Raw genomic sequence first — 23,166 nt, 5'->3', positions numbered from 1 at the left:
CTAGATGTAAGACTTCAGCCCTCAAATGCCACATATTTTAAAGAGGAGCAGCCCTCTGAGAATATCAGGAGTCAAATTCCTCACAAAGAAGCCAATCCTGCAGGCACCTTCTTTTACTGAGTGTGATCACAGAGTCTAGCAGGCAATTTCATCTGGCTAGTGTCTCAATCTCTTTCTAATTCTCCCGGGTGTCTGCACAGGTTGTCCATGCTGGCCCTGAGATTAGAGGCTAGGAACAGGAAGTGTGTTTTGCTTTTCAGTCCTTCTGGGTGTGTATGGCCTCCCTCTCCTGCAGAAGTGTGTAGAGCTGGCGTCAGGCTGTAGATGCATGGTGTAGCATAGTACTAGTAGCCACTGAAAGCCAAAGATACTGTAGCTATGCGGTTAGCTTAGCTTGTCCTGCTTCTCTTATAGAAGTTGCTAAGGCAGAGAGCCTCACAAAAATAATTTGACTTATATGTTAAGTTCCTTTCAAAACCCCTTTTGTCATCCCCCTGTGGAAAGCAATGGATTTTGGCAAACTGATTCCTCTTTGTTATTGGATTTGGTGCCCTAAAATGAACTTCTTTGTTGAATTGCAGCAACCTTTGGCTATCTCTGCTTCTACAGCTATAGATACTTAATAGGAATAGGAATTTCAGAAAATCATTTCTATTTATATATAACAGATTCAGAAAGAAATATATTTATCAAGAAATCAAAGCAAAATCCTTCTTTTTTTCTTTAGGAAGAATTGCGAGGTTCTAGTAACTCATGTTTGTAATCCTAGCTATTTGAGTGGCTGAGACCTGAAGACTGAAGTTTGAAGCCAGCTCAGGCAGACAAATCCTTGAGATGCTTTATTTCCAATTAGCCAGTCAAAAGCCAGAAATAGAAGTGTGGCTTAGTGGTAGGGTGCCAGCCATGAGAGGGAAAGCAAGAGAATAAGGCCCTGAGTTCAAACTCCAGTACCAATGTACACATGTGTGCATGTGTGCACATACACACACACTACAGTTTTAAAAACAAATAATTCATAAAGTAAAGCATAGACAAGTGACAATCAAATTTAACAGACACAATGTCAGGTGTTTTGGGACAGGGGTAGTTAGAACAATGGGTACAAGGGTTTCAGTGTGGGAAAGGACAAACACTCTGGATATAGATTATGGAGATATTTCACAGTGATGTGATTGTACCTAATGTCACTGACTGTATGCTTAAAAATGATAAATGGTGGAGCTGGGGATATGGCCTAGTGGCAAGAACACTTGCCTCGTATACATGAAGCCCTCGGTTCGATTTCCCAGCACCACATATACAGAAAATGGCCAGAAGTGGCACTGCGGCTCAAGTGGCAGAGTGCTAGCCTTGAGCAAAAAGAAGCCAGGGACAGTGCTCAGGCCCTGAGTCCAAGGCCCCAAGACTGGAAAAACAAAAAAAAAGATAAATGGTAAATTTGATGCTTTTTTTCCACAACACATTTAAAAAGGAGTCACTGTGAACAGAGAAATGTCCGGATGAAAAGATATTAAACTGGGGCTGGGGATATGGCCTAGTGGCAAGAGTGCCTGCCTCGGATACACGAGGCCCTAGGTTCGATTCCCCAGCACCACATACACAGAAAACGGCCAGAAGCGGCGCTGTGGCTCAAGTGGCAGAGTGCTAGCCTTGAGCGGGAAGAAGCCAGGGACAGTGCTCAGGCCCTGAGTCCAAGGCCCAGGACTGGCCAAAAAAAAAAAAAAAAAAAAAAAAGATATTAAACTTACTGACTTTTAGTTCAGGTGTAATGTATGTGTATTTATATTAAAAATAGCCATTTCCTGAAAACATGCAACCCAATCCATTGGGCTCCTTTCCTGTGCTTTTGTGCATCCTGGGGTTGTCTCCATAATGTGTTGTTCAGGAAATGAGTGACTCATTGGGTCTTTATGACAGACCCCTGAGTCATACAAATGTGTGCAGTGCACACACACACACACATACACATGCACGCACACACACATACCACACAACACACCCCTATGGGGTTCTAAGACAGGCAATGATTTTATGCCAGAAAGATGCACCTGGGTGTGCAGGAAGCAGCCACCAGGCACATTCCTAGGCAGCCTCTCCCATGGCTTAGTAATAAGCTGAAGTTGTAGCCGCAGGTCCTAGTCCAGCCCAGCAATGACATTCTGTCTGGCTCTCTTTAAAGTAAACCTGCCTGGCAACTGCAGAGGAGAGCAGTAGGAACTGTGAGCACCTTGCATCCACTTGACTACTATGGGCAGCCCCTGTTTTAGGGAACTCTTCTTCATAGGATATGAGGGGTGCTGGATACAGGTATAGGAAAAGGCTGGTGTGTGGTGGCATGATCAGATCAGTCCCAGGACCATTCTTTCATCCTCCTGAGGATGTGAATCATGTTGGGAGTCACTTGGTAAATATTAGTAAGTCAGGTTGATGACTTAGAGGTGAGGAGACCTAGGCTGAGGGTTGGTTTTGTTGCTGGCTCATTTTTGTTACCATGGTAAATCACAGTCTTTGACCCCCAGTTTCCTCAGCTTTCAAATGAAAGTGTTATACTAAATCAGGGTGGACACCATCCCCCACTCCCTTCTCTGAGACAGAGATCATTGCCCATAGTGCTCTGAATAGCATTCTGCCTCAGAGCCCACAGTACATCCTATAGGCTGTTTCACACCATTATTAGCCAAGTAGGATTAGTATCTGAAATGACACCCACCTCTGTCATAATAGCTAGATTGTGGGATCTCAGCTGGGGTTACACATTAGAATTATGGAGAGATTCTACAAAATACAGATGTCTGAATCCCATTTACATAGATTCTGAGTTCATTGATCTGAGATGAGACCAGGGCAATGGTAAATAATAAAAGCTCTCCTGGTGATTCTAATACACTGATGGGATTGAGGGCCTCTGGGTGAAGTGATCATGAAGGCCCTTTCCAGAGCTGGTTACTCTATTACCTTTTGTGAGCATTAAGATGACAGGAATGGTTGGGCCAGTTGAACCAAAAGCTCTGGGGAAGAACATTAGATTGAAGATCTAGTCTACATGTGGCCATTATTATTTATTCAATTATTCCTGGGGCTTGAACTCTGGGCCTGGGCACTGTCCCTGAGCTCTTCAGCTCAAGGCTAGTGCTCTACCACTTGAGCTAAAGTTCCCACATGAATAAACTGGGGCTTATCATTTCTGAGGATAATAATAATAATAATAATAATAATAAGTACTGTATAATAATAAATTCTTTATTTTAGTTTTTTATGTTATTGGAGATTGAACTCAGGGCCTCCTGCTCACTAGGCAAGTGCCCTACCACTTGAGCCACAACTCCAGCTCTTTTGCTTTTCTAGTTTTGTTTATAGATAGGGTCTCTTGCTTTTTCCTGAGCTGGCCTTGAACCGTGATCCTTCTGTCTTTGACTCCCAAGTAACTAGGATCACAGGCATATATATGCCACTTCATCTGACAAATTTGTTCCATTTTCATAACCCACATACCTCCAAATACACTTAAAATTTGAAATAGAAATTTTAGTTCATCTCTTACGGAGATTTTGTGGACTCAATGAGGCAGTATATACAATAGCACTTAGCACAATGCCTGCCAGTGTATAACAAATGCTTATATGAATGTTTTTATGGTGATTACTGAAAATAACTTACATTAGAGTCCTGTGTTTCTGCAAAGGAAGGGTCAGCTCATTTCTACTCTTGTTTTGTTGGATTGGTTCTTTACTACAATTTTCTAAAGTAAAAAAGTATGCATGTCAATAGCTAACAATTGCAGTTCTGGGGATTGAACTTGGGCCCTTGTGAAGGCCAGACAATTTCTTTACTAACGAGTCACACTTCCAGCCCTTTTGTACACTGGTCATTTTTGAGATAGGGTCTCACTTCCTGCTCAGGTGTGTGCCTAGACTGCAATCCTCCTATTTTAGCCTTTCCACTGTAGCTGGGATGACAGGCATGCACCACCATAACCAGCTTCTTCTATGGATGGAATCCATGGACTCTCAGTCCTCCATCCACCCTCTCAAGTAGCTAGGATTATAAGCATGAGCCATCAGTACCTACTCACAATAACTCTTACAGATTTTGTTTCCCTACTAGACAAATGTTTATTAGAGTTAAATTTTTTTAAATTGTCATTTGTACTGGACTCAAGGATGATATAAAAAACAAAAACAAGTTTGGTCTAAGTGAATGGAACACCTCATGGGGGGAAAGGGAAAGGGGGTGGGGGGAGGGGGGTATGAGGGATGAGGTAACAAACAGTACAAGTAATGTATCCAATGCCTAACGTATGAAACTGTAACCTCTCTGTACATCAGTTTGATAATATTTGGAAAGTATGTCAAGGCATGCTTCATATCACGTATGATCAACGATGCACGCTAGGGCCAAGGCCTGGAGTCCTTCCATTCATTCCTGCATGTCGGTTGATTTCTTTGAAAACTAGGTCAGACACTAGCCTCAAGATAAGATGTGTGAGAGGAATTGGACAGGAAGTGCTACCAGCTCATGGGAAGACCGTGGAAGATATCCCACTGCTGGCCCGTACTCCTGATCAGCGGTAGGTCATGACCTGTCTCCAACCTCTCCCTGGTTTCTGAGGGAAAGTAGAAAGAGGTGAAAGAGTTGGCATTTTGCCTCTAGAAGAATTTTGATTAAGGATAAACATATTCCAAGATGCCATGAAGTTGAAGTCACATGAATGCTAAGTGATTTCTTGGCATCAAAAAAATCAATCTCTTTTATGTCAGTCCTTAAAAAATAAACACTTTTACCTTCTTCAGTACCAGAAATAGCCAGAGAAGCTTCAGCTATTACAGCAAAAGCTTTTAAAATAATTACTTCTAGAATACCATAATATTAATGATTAGCTTTGTGTGAAAATTGAAAAGATAAGTAGTTAAATACTAGGGATAATAAACCTTGGAAGTGTCATTGTGTAATAAGTTTGCCCTTTAAAAGTATCATTTTTCAATGATTTTGCTCATAGTGAATCATTCAGGAAAAATTAAATCCTTCACTAAACAATCCTTTCTCTACCATTAAGGTGACTTCTTAAAGGGATCTTTTGATTTTCATATATTGCATTCAGATCCCTTCAAAATCCCTGAAAAAGCAACTATACTCATTATTTATGGTGTGCCTTCCCACTACTTATCAAGTCTGCAAATAGTCCTAAGGAAGAGGAGGATTGCTACCCCATTTTAAACATGAAGAAACAGAGGCTCAAAGGATACAACTTGAGATTCAAAGCCTGGTCTATCTATGTGGGAACTAAAGTTTCTAACAGGTTGTTTCATCTACCAGAGAAGTATGTTATAATAAGAGGAGGTCAAACTACCCGCTTGGGCTGGGAACGTGGCTTAGTGGTAGAATGCTTGCCTAGCATGCACAAAGCCCTGGGTTCAATTCCTCAGCACCACGTAAACAAACAAACAAACAAAAAAGCTGGAAGTGGTGCTGTGATTCAAGAGGTAGAGTGTTAGCCTTGAGCAAAAAGAAGCCAGGGATAGTGCTCAGGCCCTGAGTCTAAGCCTCAGGACTGGCCAAAAACAAACAAACAAGGGGCTGGGGATATGGCCTAGTGGCAAGAGTGCTTGCCTTGTATACATGAGGCCCTGGGTTCGATTCCCCAGCACCACATATACAGAAAACGGCCAGAAGTGGCGCTGTGGCTCAAGTGGCAGAGTGCTAGCCTTGAGCAAAAAGAAGCCAGGGACAGTGCTCAGGCCCTGAGTTCAAGGCAAAGGACTGGCCAAAAAAACAAACAAAAAACACCCCTTGAGGTATGTGGAGTAAAAGAAGTGTGTGTGTGTGTGTGTGTGTGTGTGTGTGTGTGTGTGTGTGTGTGTGTGTGTGTGTAAAATGAAGGATATATGAGGTGGGAGGAATGGGGACTTGGTAGACCTTGTAAGATACAACTCTCCTGGAAAACTCTGTTTCTTCAAGTGACTTGCCTTTGCCCAGATTGGCTGGCAAAGGGTGAAGGCACCTGGCAGCTATGTAGACAGATAGGACTGGCTTTGCAGAGGTCTCTGGGAAGAGCACAGTATTGGTTATTTGGAATGTAGGTTTGGTAAATTAAATTAAAGATAAAGGAAGCTAAACAGAAATGTGAGCTCATGAACATGAAACTTCACACTATGGCTACTGCTCTTTGTTAATGCAACTGCTAGAATAAAAATAGATTTTCCCTTTTTTCTTTTCTTTTTAAGGATAGTTATTAGGTAAACACTGAAAGCTGTATTTTTGCTCTCTCTTTCTCCACACAAACATGCATCTATGCACGTACACGTGAGTTTAGGCATGCTAAAATTTTCTTATGAATATCTTGTCTAGGAATTCAACACTGATCCAAAATACCTGTATCCAACATACAGTCCATACTGAAATTTCTCAGTTGTCCCAATAACTCCCCCCCCCCTTTTTTTCCTTTTTTGAGACAGACTCTCACTCTATAGCTCTGGCTGTCCTTGAACTTGTGATCTTCCTGATTCATCATCACAAATACTGTGGTTACAGGACTGCCACACCTGACCCAAATTAAAAACTAATTTCAGTTTGGGCACTGGCGGTTCACATCTGTAATCTTAACTATTCAGGAGGTTGACATCTGGCTGACATCTGAATCGCAATTCAAATCCAGCCTGGGTATGAGACTTTGATTTCCAATTAACAACCGAAAAAGCTGAAAGTAGGGCTGTGGCTCAAGTAGTAGAACACCAGCCCTGAGCAAAGAAGCTCAAGGACAGTGCCCAGACCCTGAATTCAAGCCCAAGGAGTGGTATCAAACAACAACCACAACAACCAACAAAACCAATTTCAGATCCAGGATCCAGTGAAAGTCACACACTCAAGTTTTGTCAGGTCTCTTTAGCTCCCTTTACCCTGCCGTAGTTCCTCAGACTTTGTTAGTGTTATTCTGTTATTTGTTTGTTTGCTTTGGCTCTGTGCTTGTTTGAGACAGAATCTTGCTATGAGCCCAGTCTGGTCTCCAACTGGAGATCCTCCTGCCTCAGCCTCCTGGGTGCTAGCCACTGTGCTAGGCTTCTTATTGTTCTTTATGACACTGAAATTTTGAAGTGTCCAAGTTAAGAGTTGCTTTGCAGAACATGTCTCAATTTGGACTCAACTGATTTTTCTTTTTAAAAATTTATCTTTCAAACTCTTATTTAAATGCAACAATATGGGGTGATTATAGATCTTGTTAAAAGCAGCCACATCATGGACTGCGCATAGTCCTCAAATGCAATGATTGTCCCTCCAGCATGTCTAGCTTACTTTATCATCTCCCATTGCACAGTGTATTTGAAGCCTCTTAATTCCATATCCCATCGGTACCAGTTTAGAGAATCCCCAGACCAGGCCATCTGCTTGAATGCTTCCAATGGACTCCTCTAATCGTGCTGCATTTATCTCATCACCCCAGGGCTTTACATCTAGTAAGATGGAAGAATGGGCAACAAGCGCAGGATTTTTGGTTTTCTTTGACTTGTAGCGTGCAAGACCTCTTCCCTTGGCTCCTTGGCTTCTTCACTTTCTACCTCCTCCTCACACCCAAAGAGGTCAATGCCATCATCATCTCTACTCTCCACAGCTCTGCTTCCAGCGGTGTCTTTCACATTGGCAGTGCCACACTTGTCCGAAGATGTCTTCACTCCCGACAGGCTGCCTTTTTCCTTTACATAGGACCTGATGTGATTCCACCAACGCAGAGCATGACACAAGCTGGCAGGCAGCAAGCTGGAGACTGCTTCAGATACTGCTGCATCTGCTTGCAATGGTGCTTACTCCTCAATGGAACTCTTGTCTGCCAGGTAGTCACCGAGCACCTGGAGACCCCTGGGGCTTCGAGGTCTCCAAAACCCAAGGCCCCCTTGGCGGTATCCCAGAGCAGGGTAGCAGCAAAGAGAAAGCACAAGTGACTTTTCTAGTGAGACCAGTTGGAAGAATTAAGTGACCCAGTAGTACTTTTTAAATTGATATTACTCTCTATACTTACATGCACATAGAAATATAGCAGTATATTTTATAAATTATCAGAGTAATAGAAAGCTGGGTACTGGTGGCTCATACTGTAATTCTAGCTACTCAGGAGGCTGAGACCTGGAGGATCAAGGTTCAAAGCCAGCCTAAGGACAAAAGTCTATGTTATCTCTAGTTAACTAGCAAAATGCTAGACTAGGTGGCATGACATAAGTGGTAGAGTGCCAGCTGGGTGAGTTCAAGGCCTCAAGTTCAAATTCCTATACCACCTCCCTCTCCCCCCAAAGGTCATAAATGCACATAATTAAAAATAAAAATCGTTTTTAAAAAGTACAAAATACACTCATTACCTGACTCATGTAACTGTAACCCTTCTGTATATCTCCTTTATAATAACAGTAAGAAAATAAAAATTTTAAAAAGTACAAAATAACAAGTGCAGTTCCCTTGCTCCTTTCCCTTATTCCAAGGTGACAGTGTTGACAGGTTTTTGTGTTTCTATTCTGGAAAACATTTATGCAAATAGCAGCCTATCTATCTGCCTCCAAGTTTAACAAAAGAACTGTGCAATGAAAAGCATGGTTTGTGGTTCAGTGAAGGGATATTTCCAGGATGGAATGATTCTTACAGTTCCCTGGTTTGAAACAAATCTCTGCTCACTTGTTCCAGGGTTGCTGTGAGAATCCTTCAGAGACTTGCATGCAAGTAACAGCCTCTCAGTGGTTCCCGCCCACCAAGGTCAGCCCTGAGCTAGCCAATCAAGTATTTCCCCTATGAGATTGATTGGTGGTGGTTTAACTCAGGATGCTCTTAACATGCACAAAATTTAAGTTTGAACTCAGGCATGAAGGCTTCTCCTAAAGATGGTTTAAGTTGCCCTTCTCCTTTAAATTTAACATTTAAGAAATAAAATCACATAACAGAAAACCTGTCATTAGTAATGGTTAGCTGTGATTCTCTATATTGTACCACTATTACTTGCTTACTCATACCAAAATGTTTTCACCTGTATAAGAGGAAACCTTGGACCTTTTTGCATTCATTACTTCTCAGTTTTTTTTAATCCTGCTTTCTATCCCCCACTGATCTGCCATTTGGACATTTCACAAATTAGACAATATATGTTTGGTAGGCGTCAGCCACAGTGTTGCAAGTATTTGTGCTTTGTTTGCTTCTTATGGTGGAATAATACTCACTGTATGAATAACTACATTTAAGAATGTACTTATCAGTAGATGGCCTCTTTTTGAAAATCACTGCAAACCTTGGATGAAGGGAGCCTCCTACATGGAGTTTTTAAAATTACACCATCCACCAACTGTATTAGCAGTCTTCTTAGATCCATAATTTAAACAATTTAGATTATTTAAGTATTATCAAATCTCTGGCTGCTAACAGCTGCTTTGAAAGGTAAATGACTGACTTTGTGTGTGTGTGTACATGTGGGTGTGCATACATGCTAAAAGTGGGGCTTGAACTTAGGGCTTGGGTGCTGTCTCTGGGCTTTTTTTTTTTCCCTCAAGGCTAGTGCTCTACCGTTTGAGCCACAGCTCTACTTCTCGCTTTTTGGTGGTTAATTGGAGATGAGAATCTCATAGACTTACCTGCCTGAGCTGGCTTTGAATGGGGATCCTCAGATCTCAGCCTCCTGAGTAGCTAGGATTACAGGCATGAGCCACCTGGCTGATAGACTTGTTTTGACCAGTAAAACTCTGGGGTTTGTGATAACAGTGGTTCTTTCTTCTTTGCTACCCATCTTCTGTGCGGCTGTCCTAGGTGGTGAGCCCTGAGACCTCCAAGCTACTGAAATGACCTTGAGTCTTTCAAGGCAGAGGGAGCAGAACCTCTGGTCCTCACAGGAAGGCTTAGGGATGAGCAGGGACAACCAGGTTCTGACTCACTACAGACAAGCATTTCTTTTGGCTTTTTGTCTGTTTATTGCTGGAAAAACACCAGGAAATTCCTCCTCTTTGAACAAAATATTTCAGAATTGCCACTGTCCATAAAGCACTGCTTACATGAATCTGTACTGTGGCTGCTGTGGTGTGTGTGTGTGTGTGTGTGTGTGTATGTGTGTGTGTGTGTGTGTGTGTGTGTGTGTGTGTGTGCTTCTAGAATCACCTACACAGGGGATTAGCAAGAAACTGTTTAAGAATTCATTTGATGGCTAATGATGGAAAATCCCAGGACTTAAAAGGAGCAGAAAAAAAAAAAAAAGACTGGCTTGTTTTCCAGACAGATGCAAAATTCTTTGCCTTCTCTATAATTAACGTCTTGAGCCCCACAGTGGGGTAGGGAGGGAATGAAGGAAGTACAGGCCCTGAGCGCAGGAAGTTAATGTCAAATTGTGATCTCTCGGTGCCATCAAGCATTGTTTAAGAAATCTGGTGAAGAACAACTGGTTTCCCTTTCCCTCTCACCAGCTTGTCTTGAGCTTTTCCATACTTAGTATTTTGTAGACTTCAACAAGAAAGGGCAGTGCACACGAAGAGCTGAAATTAGTACAGAGGTCTCTAAGGTCTGATTCCCATAGTCTCTTCCATACAAATCCTGATGTTTGTCACAGGAGATTGTTTCTTTCTTGTCTTTCCAACCTGACTTCTCTCACCCATTCTTCTGTCTCATTTTTTCTGATCCTTCTCAAAAGCCTGGTATTCGCCTCTCTCCCTGGCTGAGACATGGACCCTGGCTTTCTCCTTGGACCCTGGCTGCTCAATGCCTTGGTCAAGGCCAGCCAGTGATCTTGCTGACCACTTGTAAGGCTTTCTTTTTGAGTCCGTTTGAGACACACTTGAGAATTTGGGTGGAATTGGAAGGAACCAATGCTTGACTTAGCCCAGGGGATATTAGTCATCCAAATTATGTTTCAGGAATAGATATATGACATACATGGGATTAGCTGTCAGACAGGCCACTCCTTGTTAAAGCCTGAGGTTCTGGAATTCTGATCAATCTTCTCAAAGAGATTTTTTTTTCCTCTCCAAATCAAAAAGGCCATCAAAAGAGATTCTAGGAACTTTTGTAATAACAAAAAGTTAGGGCCCAAAAGAATGGTTAAGAAAAGGAACGAGGGCATAAGAAAAAGGCATCATTAAAATCAACATAAACTAACTCCCAGTGTCCACACTCACCTTGACCACCTACGGTTGGTGCACTGAAGGAGATCTTGGTCCTTGCATATTCAGAGAGACTAAGAAAAATTGCAGAGATAAACAAACACAGAGACCTAAAGGGTCATGAGGCTCTGGTATGAATCGAGTTAGTTCAAGTTTCAGCCTCTACAGGATAGGTCAATGGACTCATTAGAGGTGATAGAAAAAGCAGAGACCCAAGGGACTGGGAAGGTCAACAGATTCGTTGCCAAATTCCAGAAGCTTAATCAAGAAAGTCCCAGAATCCTAACAGGACTGGATCCAACCAAATCTCATCTGTCCATCCATCCTTCCATCCATCCATCTATCCATCCATCCATCCATCCATCCATCCATCCATCCATCTCTGTATATAGAAGCTACTGAAAAATTTAACAGTAATTTAACAGCAAGTTAAAACATAAGATATTCTATACAGAAAAGCTTAAAGTTTTTTATTTGGAAATAAAAGGAAGGTCAGGCTATGGTGGCTCATACCTATAATCCTAGCTACTCAAGAAGCTGAGACCTGAGGATAGTAGTTTGAAGCCAGCCTGGGCAGGAAAGGCCATGAGACTTTTATCTCCTATAAACTACTCAGAAAAAGCTGGAAGTGTCACTGTGGCTCAAGTGGTAGAGTACTAGCCTTGAGCAAAAGAAGCTCAGGGACAGAGCTCAGGCTCTGAGTTCAAACCCCAGGACTGGCACCAAACAAAATCAAAACAAAACAAAACAAAACACAGAAAGACTTACATCCCTCAAAGTTAGCATGGAGAGCTGATTTTGCTGGTTGATCTCCACTGTGCTATTAACCTTCACCTTCCTCCCTTTAGAGCTGTGCATGGCAGAAGCCATGAGCCATATGTAGCTATGGAGCTCCCCAAACCAAGATGTGTTCCAAGTAGAAAATACTTTGGATTTCAAACTCTCACCACATTAAAATAAAAAGATCTCACCAAGAATGTTTTTCATGTGGATATGTTCAAGTAACAATATCTTAGATATATTGGATTTGATAAAATATATTAAGATGAATTGCTTATTTCAGTGTAGCTACTAGAAAACTTCAAAAAGTCAGATGTGGTTTATAATTGTGGCACAGATTATAAGTTTGTTGCATGGCTTTAGGGTCCTCTGCTAGGAATCACTGCCATGTGGTCACGTTTGAGCACTCCTGCTTTGTTAAGGTTGGCCTTAGCATGTATGGCACTGTACAGGACATGGCTGTCATGCCCAGGAGCCAAAGTCCTGAAGGTCAGGAGCAGCCACCAGAGCAGAAACACAGAGGTGCTTGTTGATGACATCAGAGTTTTAAAGCTTGTCCTTTGTAGCTGCTTGATTAAGACCCAGCTGGCTTTACCTGCAGGCTTCTAATGGTAATAGACACAATATGGTAATAGACACAATATCTAACTAGCAGCGTAGAAACATTTAGTACTTCAATATTTGTGTTTTTTTCAAATTTTTATTATCAAACTGATGGACAGAGAGGTTACAGTTTCATACGTTAGGCATTGGATACATTTCTTGTACTGTTTGTTACCTTGTCCCTCATAGCTCCCTCCTCCCTCCCCCTTACCCTTTCTCCCCTTGAGGTGTTCAGTTCACTTACACCAAACAGTTTTGCAAGTTTGCTATTGTAGTTGTTTGTCTTTTTTTACCCTGTGTCTCTCAATTTTGGTATTCCCTTTCAATTTCCTAGTTCCAATACCAGTATAGACGGTTTCCAATATACTCAGATAAGATTACAGAGATAGTGTAGGAACAACCACAGGAAGGTGATACAAGAACATCATCAATAGTAGAAGCTACAAATACACATGGGACGTTGAACGTAGTTACAACTGTGATATAACAATTGTCTCCATAACATGGAGTTCATTTCACTTAGCATCATCTTAGGTGTTCATAAGGGTATAGCTATTGGGCCTTGTGATGCTCTGCTATGACTTGCCTAAACCTAGTACTTCAATATTTGTTTAAAGCACTTCAAATAGCACCCAAGGGAATACTTTACATTCTCTATTTAGATATGCTGTTGTTTTTTAAATGGATCTCTTCATAGAAACAGACTTTTTCTTTTCTTTCTTTAAACTCAAGGCTTCATATTGTCCCTTGGCCTCCTTGCTCATGGCTGGCACACTACTATTTGAACCAAGTCTCCAGGGGCTGGGAATATGGCCTAGTGGCAAGAGTGCTTGCTCTTGTATACATGAAGCCCTAGTTTCGATTCCTCAGCACCACACATACAGAAAAGGCCAGAAGTGGCACTGTGGCTCAAGTGGCAGAGTGCTAGCCATGAGCAAAAAGACACCAGGGACAGTGCTCAGGCCCTGAGTTCAAGCCCCAGGACTGACAAAAAAAAAAAAGTTCAGTGAACCAAATCTCCAGCCAGGCCTTTTGTTAATTAATTGGAGATGGAGTCTCTCAGAATTTTCTGCACAGAAAAGAATCTTTTGGATCTTAGCTTCCCGAGTAGCTAGGATTGTAGGCATGAACCACCAGCACCTGCTGAAATGAGTTTTCTTGAACTAGTATACCTAGTATACGGTTCAAATGGTAGAATGCTTATCTAATAAGCTCAAGGTCCTGACTTCAATCCCCAGTACAAAATTAATTAATTGGTTCATTAATTAATTTATTCCTTAACACTAATAGCATTGGCCTAAGTGGATTATTATTGTTGTTGCTGCTGCTGCTGGAAACCTCATGCATGCTCAACACATGCGGTACCACTGAGCCATTCCCCAGCCCTTCCTGAAGTGTGTGTATGGGGTACTAGCCACTGCTCTGCCTATTTGCCTGTCACTGATTATTCTGCCCCAGCTGACACTTAAGCTAACAGTGGAATAGAGGCTGTCTTTCAGTGAGTAAGGTTTGGATGTGTTCGACAGTTTCCCAAGCCTTCTTTGTGTCTAGGGGGGAGTTTATTCCTGAAGCATCTCTTTGAGTACTTCATTTTCCCCTCCAGGTGTCCTGCCAGGTATTCTCTGTTTTTTGCTTTGTGCATCGTGGTTACAGTATCTGTCAGGGTTGGATCCCTTTTGGCATAAAGTTTCCCATACATATCCTCTACACAAGAAATGTGGCTACATTTAATGCCAATTACATAAAAACATTGAAGAAAAAAAATTGGGCTGGCTGTGAATGGCTAGGGATGTGAATCGCAGCTCTTCAGCTACCATTAAGATCATGTGGATTAGTGGCTCTGAATGAGGGGAAAGCTTCACAATGACCCAAAGTCTTTACAAAGGATGCTTTCTTGGATCCCATTCTTCTAAACTCTGATTTTGTGATCTGGAGTGATTCTCTGCTATCTGTACTAGAAAAGTCTGTGGATGTACTTTAGGTGAGTGGATACATCAATTGTCACAAGCTACACAATAATGGAAATAGGTATTTTTTCTACTATGCTTTTAGATGTTAACCATATAATTGAGTTATGTCATCATTAAGTGGCTAATATTCTAGCTTGAACTTCACAGCACCTTCATTTGTAGACTATACATGGATATGTATATTTACATATGTGTTGGAGAACCTGTATGAATATACCTAATTTGTAATATAAATTCTCTCTATATAATTATATATAAACACATATTTGTACCTATTATATTTATATTACATAAATATACAATATAAATTACCTATTATATTTATATTATATAAATATACAATATAAATTCTATCTCAAATACACATATATTGCAAACATCTACACATGCATATATAACTAAATTTCTAGTAATTGGTATGGTATATGTCATATAGTAAGTACTAAGTAAACAATTGTTGAATGATAATCATCTTAGTCCATTTGCAAACTAAATGTGTTGATGTTTTTCATAGTTTTTTATTTTTCATTTCTTTCTTGTCAAAGTGATGTACAGAGGGGTTATGGTTTCATACAAATGGCTTCATACATGGGTTTTAAAGAAGCGATAGCTGTGAAGCTCATTTGTTTTTCAACACAGGAGTGCAGTTACAGGAGTGGCCTCCTTCAGCATCAAGCCTGTCTCTACAGCAGTTAATTACTGCTTCCTTTGTAGCCCAAGGCACTGTGATTGTCCTAGTTTGTGGCCCCTCCTGCCCTTAGCTCCCCTACCCCATTACTGGCATTGTTTAAGATGGTGGAGGTCTGAGAAGCAATATTGGTGGGCAGTCTGCTAGTGGGTGCCAGCTCTGTGGGCCAAGGTTAGGCTCAGCATTTTGCAGAGGTCAGGCTGACCCTATGGCCTGCTTGCCCAAGGGTCACCCCTGTGTCTGCATCAGCCATTGTACAGTCCTCTGCCAGTTGCCTCAAGGACGTAGGGACCCCAGGCCCCACATGCTTTCTGTTGTTAAGCGGATATTTCCACAGGCTGTTCTGTGCTGGCACTGTGCTCCACCTGATTTCCTCCCATTTCTCAGATTTGAAAGAAGCAGCTTACAGACTTGTCTAAAAACTGTTCAATTGATGTGCAAGTCTAAAAGACACTGAAAAAATACCATTTATGAGGTCAGAGTTGTGGCCAAAGTAGCACTTCCAAGGGCTTTCAAAATATGAGCTATATCTTTTTATCATCTAGGATGATGGTGTGAATTTTTTTCCCTTGTACTAAGGTTTGAACTCAGGGCCTCCAGTTTGATAGGAAGAAGTTCTTCAGCTGCGTCACCCTTTCAGTTCAGTTTCCAATCTCAAGAATTTCACCATCCTTATTAGCGAAGGAAGAGGTACGGCAAGCTGTTGCCATGTTCTCAGATGGTCAGTCTCTTTCACTCATGGACAAACTCCTGTTGTCCCCTTTCTTTTCCTTCCAGCTCAGGCATGCCCTGCCCCCCACCCCCACCCCAAAGCTTTGGCAGGTCTTTGTATCTGCAGAGAAAAAGAGGCGCTGGAATTAGAGTGGGACATCAGCACACACAGAGAGGGGAGACAGACTTTGCACGTCCCTGACTGCCCCTTGCTCCACCCATCCCCCATCTTTGCTTTATTGCTAAGGGATGGTAGATGCGTCTAAAAGAATCCACAAATCAAGGGCTTGCCTAGCTTGTGCAAGGCTCAGGGTTTGGTGTGCAGCACAGGAGGAGAGAGGTGTGGAGTGGATATTCTACAAGCCTGGGTGAAAATCTTGTCTTGGATTCAGAATGCAAGAAAGAGCAACAAGGATGTCTTCATAGACATAACAATACTGGACACCTAAACTGATATGTGGGAGCTTTCTCTTGTTAGGGCTGTCACTGTACCTGTAAGGAGGGGTACCTCCTGTGTGCCAGGCACTGTGCTAGCTACTGGGGTGAGAATTCTGCTTTCACAGAGAAGTATCAGCCACTGCACATTCCTATGGGGAAAAAAAAGCGAGCCTCCCTATCTACTTTTATTTATTGCTAAATTACATAACATTGTTAAACTATATACATCAAATGAAATTATTTATATACACTATGGAGCAAAGAGATAACACAAACACAACCAGTGAAGCTAAACATGTAGGGAAAATTGACAAATGCCCTCTTCACAGATGGAGTACAAACTGATCTGCTGTCAGATTTCCTGGGTTTAAACCTTGGCCCCCGGCATATACTTTCTGTATAATCTGGAATTTGCTAACGTCTCTAAGCTTTGGTTTCTCCATTTGTAAAATTGGCTTTAGGATAATAATCTCTTTTCAGAGTTGTAGATTGAGATTAAGTTCTAGATGCTGTGGCTCACACCTGTAACCCTAGCAACTCGTGAGGGTGAGATGAGGAGGATAGCAGTTCCAGTCTAGCCCAGGCAAAAAAGTTCAAGATCTAATCTCAACAGGTAAGGCTGGGAATGGTGGCATATATCAGTCTTCCCTGATATGGTGAGAACCATTTTATTTAAATAGGAGGATCAAGGTCCAGGCTGACTTGGACAAGGAAGTAAAATTCAGTTTTAAAAATAACCAGAGTGGGGGGCTGGGGATATGGCCTAGTGGCAGGAGTGCTTGCCTTTTTGCTCAAGGCTAGCACTCTGCCACTTGAGCCACAGCACCCCTTCTGGCCATTTTCTGTCTATGTGGTGCTGGGGAATTGAACCCAGGGCCTCATGTATATGAGGCAAGCACTCTTGCCACTAGGCCAAAATGACATTGTCCCATTTGTAAGGAAATGGAAGGACTTGGAAAAAATTATACTAAGTGAAGTGAGCCATACCCAAAGAAACATGGACTCTATGGTCTCCCTTATTGGGAATAATTAGTACAGATTTAGGCAAGTCATAGCAGAGCATCACAAGGCCCAATAGCTATACCCTTATGAACACTAAGATGATGCTAAGTGAAATGAACTCCATGTTATGGAGACAATTGTTATATCACAGTTGTAACTACTTTCAACGTCCCATGTGTATCTGTAGCTTCTATTATTGATGATGTTCTTGTATCACTTTCCTGTGGTTGTACCTACACTATCTCTGTAATCTTATATGAGTATATTGGAAACCGTGTATACTGGTATTGGAACTAGGAAATTGAAAGGGAATACCAAAATTGAGAGACACATGGTAAAAAAAGAAAAACAACTACAAAAGCAATACTTGCAAAACTGTTTGGTGTAAGTGAACGGAACACCTCAGGGGGGAAAGGGTAAGGGGGAGGGGGGAGGGGTGTATGAGGGACAAGGTAACAAACAGTACAAGAAATGTATCCAATGCCTAATGTATGAAACTGTAACCTCTCTATATATCAGTTTGATAATAAAAATTGGGGAAAAAAAAAGAGTGCTTGCCATGTATATATGAGGCCCTGGGTTCAATTCCCCAGCACCACATATACAGAAAACGGCCAGAAGCGGCGCTGTGGCTCAAGTGGCAGAGTGCTAGCCTTGAGCAAAAAGAAGCCAGGGACAGTGCTCAGGCCCTGAGTCCAAGAACCAGGACTGGCCAAAAAAAACCCAAAACAAACAAACAAAAAAAAAACCCAGAGTGGGACTAGGAATGTGGCTTAGCGGTAGAATGCTTGCCTAGCATGTATGAAGCCCCGGGTTCCATTCCTCAGCACCACATGAACAGGAAAAGCTAGAAGTGGTTTATGTGGTAGAGTGCTAGCCTTGCCTTGAGCAAAAAGAAGCCAGAAACAGCGCTCAGGGCCTGAGTTCAAGCTCCAGGACTGGCAGAAAAAAAAAAGAGCAAAAAGGGTTGGATAGCTCAAGTGGTAGAATGCCTGTCTAGCAAGCTGTAGGCCCTGAGCTCAAACCCTAGTACTGACCAAAACAAAACAAAGCAAACAAACAGACAACAACAAAAATAAACAAAGGAAGAAAGGAAAGAAAGAAGGAAGGGAATAATCCATATAAAATAATTAGAAATCTAATATTTGGAAAGAACCTAATGAATGCTGTTAATATTATAACTATTACAGCCTCTTTGGGGAATGAGGTCATTAACTAACCAACTAAGTATTTAATCTGAATATCTGTGTATCATGAGGAAAATATCAGATGCCAGGGAGGTGCATCCAAACTAAGAGTAACCTCGTTAATTTTTGTGCTGTTTGAGCTTAGGAGAGAGCCACAGTCAGGGAAGGGACAGAGCATCCCAACTGAGGAGCAGCCTGTGCAAGGGCCTGGGGCAGGAAAGAGCTAGCTAGCTACCTGCAGGAAGGGACCAAGGCTCAGCAGGAAAAGGAGATTATTGCCAAGTACAAGGGGAGGAGCTTGGTGGCTGCTGTGCCTGCTGGGGACTTTCGTTATAAATAGCTGAGCCCACTTACTAGATTTTAATAGAAAGGGAACTCCATTCATGGATTTTAGCACTCCTAAAATCTTCAGGAAGGCTAGATTGTCAGTCCAGAATATGGCTCAACTAGCCAGCTTGGAAGTGAATCAGCTATGGGCCCTGCTGCTGCATCCAGGTCTACACCCCAGAGAACAGATGATGTGCTTGCTCCTGAGAGCCCCCATAGCCACCCTTTCCATGAAAGCCAGCTCTGCCTAGTTGACATCCTCATAGGCTCACTGTCAAATGAAACCACCTGGAAAACAAGTGGGGTCCTGCAAACTGAGGTCACATAGGCCTAGCTGCAAGGGAAGCAGGGAAGATCAGCATTATGGCTTCTACCATGGGGGAAAAAAATATCTCTAAGGTAGAAAATTCTCCAAATATAGGAAAAATGTAAAGCATTTGAGACCAAAGTAGTCTCAGCCCATCAGATGGCCTGCTGTGCTTGTAGTATTGGAGAGGGACAGAGAGCTTTGGTTATCTTTTTTGCAGATGTGAAAGATAAAAACCAAGCTCTAATAGGCTGAGAGTAGAGCTTAGTAAAAGAGGGTTTAGCATAGGTGAGGCCCTGAGCTTAATCCCCAGCACCAGGAAAAAAGTAAAAGCAAAAACAAAATAAAAGGAATGAAAAAAAATAAGCCCCATCATATCATGATGAAAGTGCTACTTTCTGCAGTACAGTGAATTGCTTTGACTGGTAGCATTGAAGGGAGGTCTGCAGTGAACTTGAATGTGTGTGAAGCCAATGCTGAACAAACATCCTACCTAAAGGTGTGTTGTTTCAATCTTTTTTTTTTTTGCCAGTCCTGGGGCTTGAACTCAGGGCCTGAGCACTGTCCTTGGATTCTTTTTGCTCAAGGCTAACACTCTACAATTTGAGCCACAGAGCTACCTCTGTCTTTTTCTGTTTATGTGGTACTAAGGAATGGAACCCAGGGCTTCATGCATGTGAGGCAAGCATTCTACCACTAAGCCACATTCCCAGCCCTTGTTCCAGTCGTTAGTGAAGGATAGCTCTCTATTTGAAATGTTACGAGCTGGAAACATATAGCTCAGGTGCTAAATTAGGGTCATCCTGGTGGTGGAGAGCCAAGGACAAGAAGGACCTGAAGGGACAGAAATGAGAGATGAGAATGCCTTGCCACCTCAGAGAAAGATGGATGGAGAAGACAGGATGAAGGTCAGGCAGATCTTAAGGCTTAAGAGAAAAATATGTTGTTGTTTTCAAGTGACTTCTAATGATATCAGAATTTTTGTTGATTCAGGAAGCTGGTTGAGTTGGAGGAACTTTTTTTTATTAATAGAAACAAATCACTCTTTCATGCAGATAATAAATAATGTACTCCTATGAAAAAGAAAAATATATTTTAAAAATAGCTACAGAATGGAAGGTCAAAATGAAACAGAGGTAAGATGACTTCTGTATAGCTCAATATTTTCTGTTTATTAAGTCTGACTTAAGGCCAAAAATAGGATCTTCATTCAATTCAATTCAATTCAATTCTTGTTATTCAAAATAAAATGACCTAGCATTTACAATGACAGCCTGGTAAATCTTTTGGTATTATTTAAATAATTTAAGCCATTTTAAATGTACATTTTTTTGTTAGCTGATATTAGTCACCCAGAGTGTTTCACTGTTACATTTTCACATGTTTACACTGCAGTTCAACCAATCCTACCTCTCTGTTACATTCCTGTACTCCAGGTTTTCTTGTTCCATTTTCATAGTTGCAAATAATCAATTGCAACAGTACTTAACCTCCTTTGTTGTCCTCACCACCCCAACTCCCAGCAGGTAGTCCTCATCAACCCATAGTCTATTTCTCTCCTTCCAGTCCCCTGCTTGCCAACACATCTCCTTGTGCTTCTTTATGTTGCTCTAATACTTGCAATGTGTTACAGTGTTATTCACCCTCCTTCTGTTTCCTTTTCCACTTCCCTTCTTCTCCTAAGTAGTCTGTTACTTTGACTCGTATTTCACATTTAGCTATATACATAATTATGTATATGTGTGTATATGAATGTGTGTATGTACATTCATGAATAGATAGATATATATAGATGGATAGATAGAGATAAACTGCTAACTCTCACAAATGAGTAAGAACATACAATATCTTGTTTTTTGAACTTGGCTTGTCTCAGTATGCTATCTTCTAGTTGCATCTATTTTCCTGAAAATGACATGATTTCATTTTTCCTTGTGGCTAAATAGTATTCCAAAGAATATGAATATATCTATCTCACAACTTCTTTTTCCATTTATCTGTTGTTGAGACAACATTGATTCCATCATTTGGTTATTGTGCAGTAAACGTGGATATACAGGTGTCTTTCTTGTGTATTGATTTACTCTTTGGATATATGCCCAATAGTAGTACAGTGGGATTACAAGGAAGGTTGAGTTTTTTGAGGAACCTCCATACTGATTCCCACAGAGGCTGCACTGGTTTACATTTTTACCAACCATGTATAAGGGATCCTCTCTCCCCATATCCTCTCCAGCATTTGTAGCTTGTTTTCTTCCTGGCTGCCACTTGGACTGGTATGAGATGGAATCTTAGTGTGGTTTTGATTTATATTTCTGTTCTGACTAAGGATGTTGAATATTTCTTCATGTAGTCATTAACAATTTATATTTCTTCTTGTGAGAAATGTTTGTCTCATTTACTTGTCCACTTACTGATCCTATTACTAGTTCTCTTGCTGTTATGAGTTTTCTGATATTTTGGACATAAATCCTTTATCTAGCTGAATAGTTAGTGAAGTATTTTTTTTCCCCAGTCTGTGAGTTATCTCTTGGTTCTGGTGATAGTTTGTTTTTCTGTGTAGAAAAGCTCCCATATGCCAGTTCTTGCTCCCATCCTCTGGGCATCTAGAATCCTATTCAGGAAAAATTTACCTGCGCCTATATTTCCCAGAGTTTCTCCTTCATTTTCCTGTAGTATAATGAAAGTTTCAGATCTCAATTTGAGCTCCTTGATCCAACTGGAGTTGATTTATATACAAGGTGAGAGATAGAGGTCAAGTGTCAGCATTCAGCAGGTTGAAAAGCCTGTCTTCACTCTATTGTATATTCTTGGATCTCTAGGAGTAGAGCTTAAATGATTATTTTATGCTTTCATAAAATTCAGAAATTCTTAACAAGTCAAAGACATTACAAAGCAGTTCAAGGTAAAAAGCCTTTCCTTACACACATACATGTTTTCTGATACCATCTGCCTGTGATAAAGGCATCCCTCTGAGACTTGTTCTGATTTTGTCCCATGCTTTTGTTCTGAAGTAGAGGCCTATAACCTTCTAGCTGGCTCATAGCTTCCTTTATTATCTGACCCTCACTGTCTCGTTTTACTCTGGCAACAAAATTGGTGCATAATTTCAAGGAGATTCAAGGACTCCTACCTTAAACCTTGGCTTTCTCTCTGCAACCATGGTGAAGGGAGATAGGAAGCGCAGGCTGGTGGCTGGTGACAGTGTCCCCTGAGATGGATAGTGGCAGGAGGGTACTTGTGTCTAGTTCTCTGAAATTCTGGCTTTAGTGGTGTGGTGTAGGCTGAAAAACCAAGGGAAATTTAGCACCAGCTTCCTCCCCTGCCCCCTCTATTACTAGGGCTTAAAATCAAAACATGGGCACTATCTCCTAGATTTTATGCTCAAGGGTAGTACTCTACCATGTGAACCACAATTCTTCTTCCAGCTTTTTGCTAGTTAATTGGAGATAAAAGTCTCATGGTCTTGAATACCTTGCTGGCTTTGAATCAGCATCCTCAGATCTTAGCCTCTTGAGTAGCTAGGATTATAGGTATGAGTCACCAGTGCCCAGCAATCAATTTTTGTTTTAATTTTTATTATAAAGGTGACATACAGAGGTATTAAAGTTACATAATTCAGGTATTGAGTACATTTCTTTTTGTTTGGTTTGGTGTTTTTGTTTTTGTTTTTGTTTTTTTTTTTGCCAGTCCTGGGGCTTGGACTCAAGGCCTGAGCACTGTCCTGGCTTCTTTTTGCTCAAGGGTAGCACTCTACCACTTGAGCCACAGTGCCACTTCCGGCTTTTTCTATATATGTGGTGCTGAGGAATCAAACCTAGGGCTTCATGTATGCAAGGCGAGCACTTTACCACTAGGCCACATTCCCAGCCCGAGTACATTTCTTTTTTTTTTTTTTTTTTTTTCAAATTTTTATTATCAAACTGATGTACAGAGAGGTTACAGTTTCATACATTAGGCATTGGATACTGAGTACATTTCTTTTTGACAGTGTCATACCTTCCCTCCTTTTCTCCCAGTTTTCTTTCCCCTCCTGAACCCTCTC

The 23,166-nt window shown here is 41.4% G+C and overlaps 1 pseudogene; it reads right to left on the bottom strand.

Annotated features, from left to right (window-relative positions):
• Positions 1-7,134: 7,134 nt before the first annotated feature.
• LOC125350862 overlaps positions 7,135-23,166 on the bottom strand; it is a 73,189-nt pseudogene continuing 57,157 nt past the window's right edge.

This window comes from Perognathus longimembris, chromosome 4 (assembly GCF_023159225.1).
Source record: "Perognathus longimembris pacificus isolate PPM17 chromosome 4, ASM2315922v1, whole genome shotgun sequence".
NCBI lineage: Eukaryota > Metazoa > Chordata > Mammalia > Rodentia > Heteromyidae > Perognathus > Perognathus longimembris.
The sequence above is the reverse complement of the archived record's forward strand: the minus strand, read 5'-3'. Positions and strand labels throughout refer to the sequence as shown.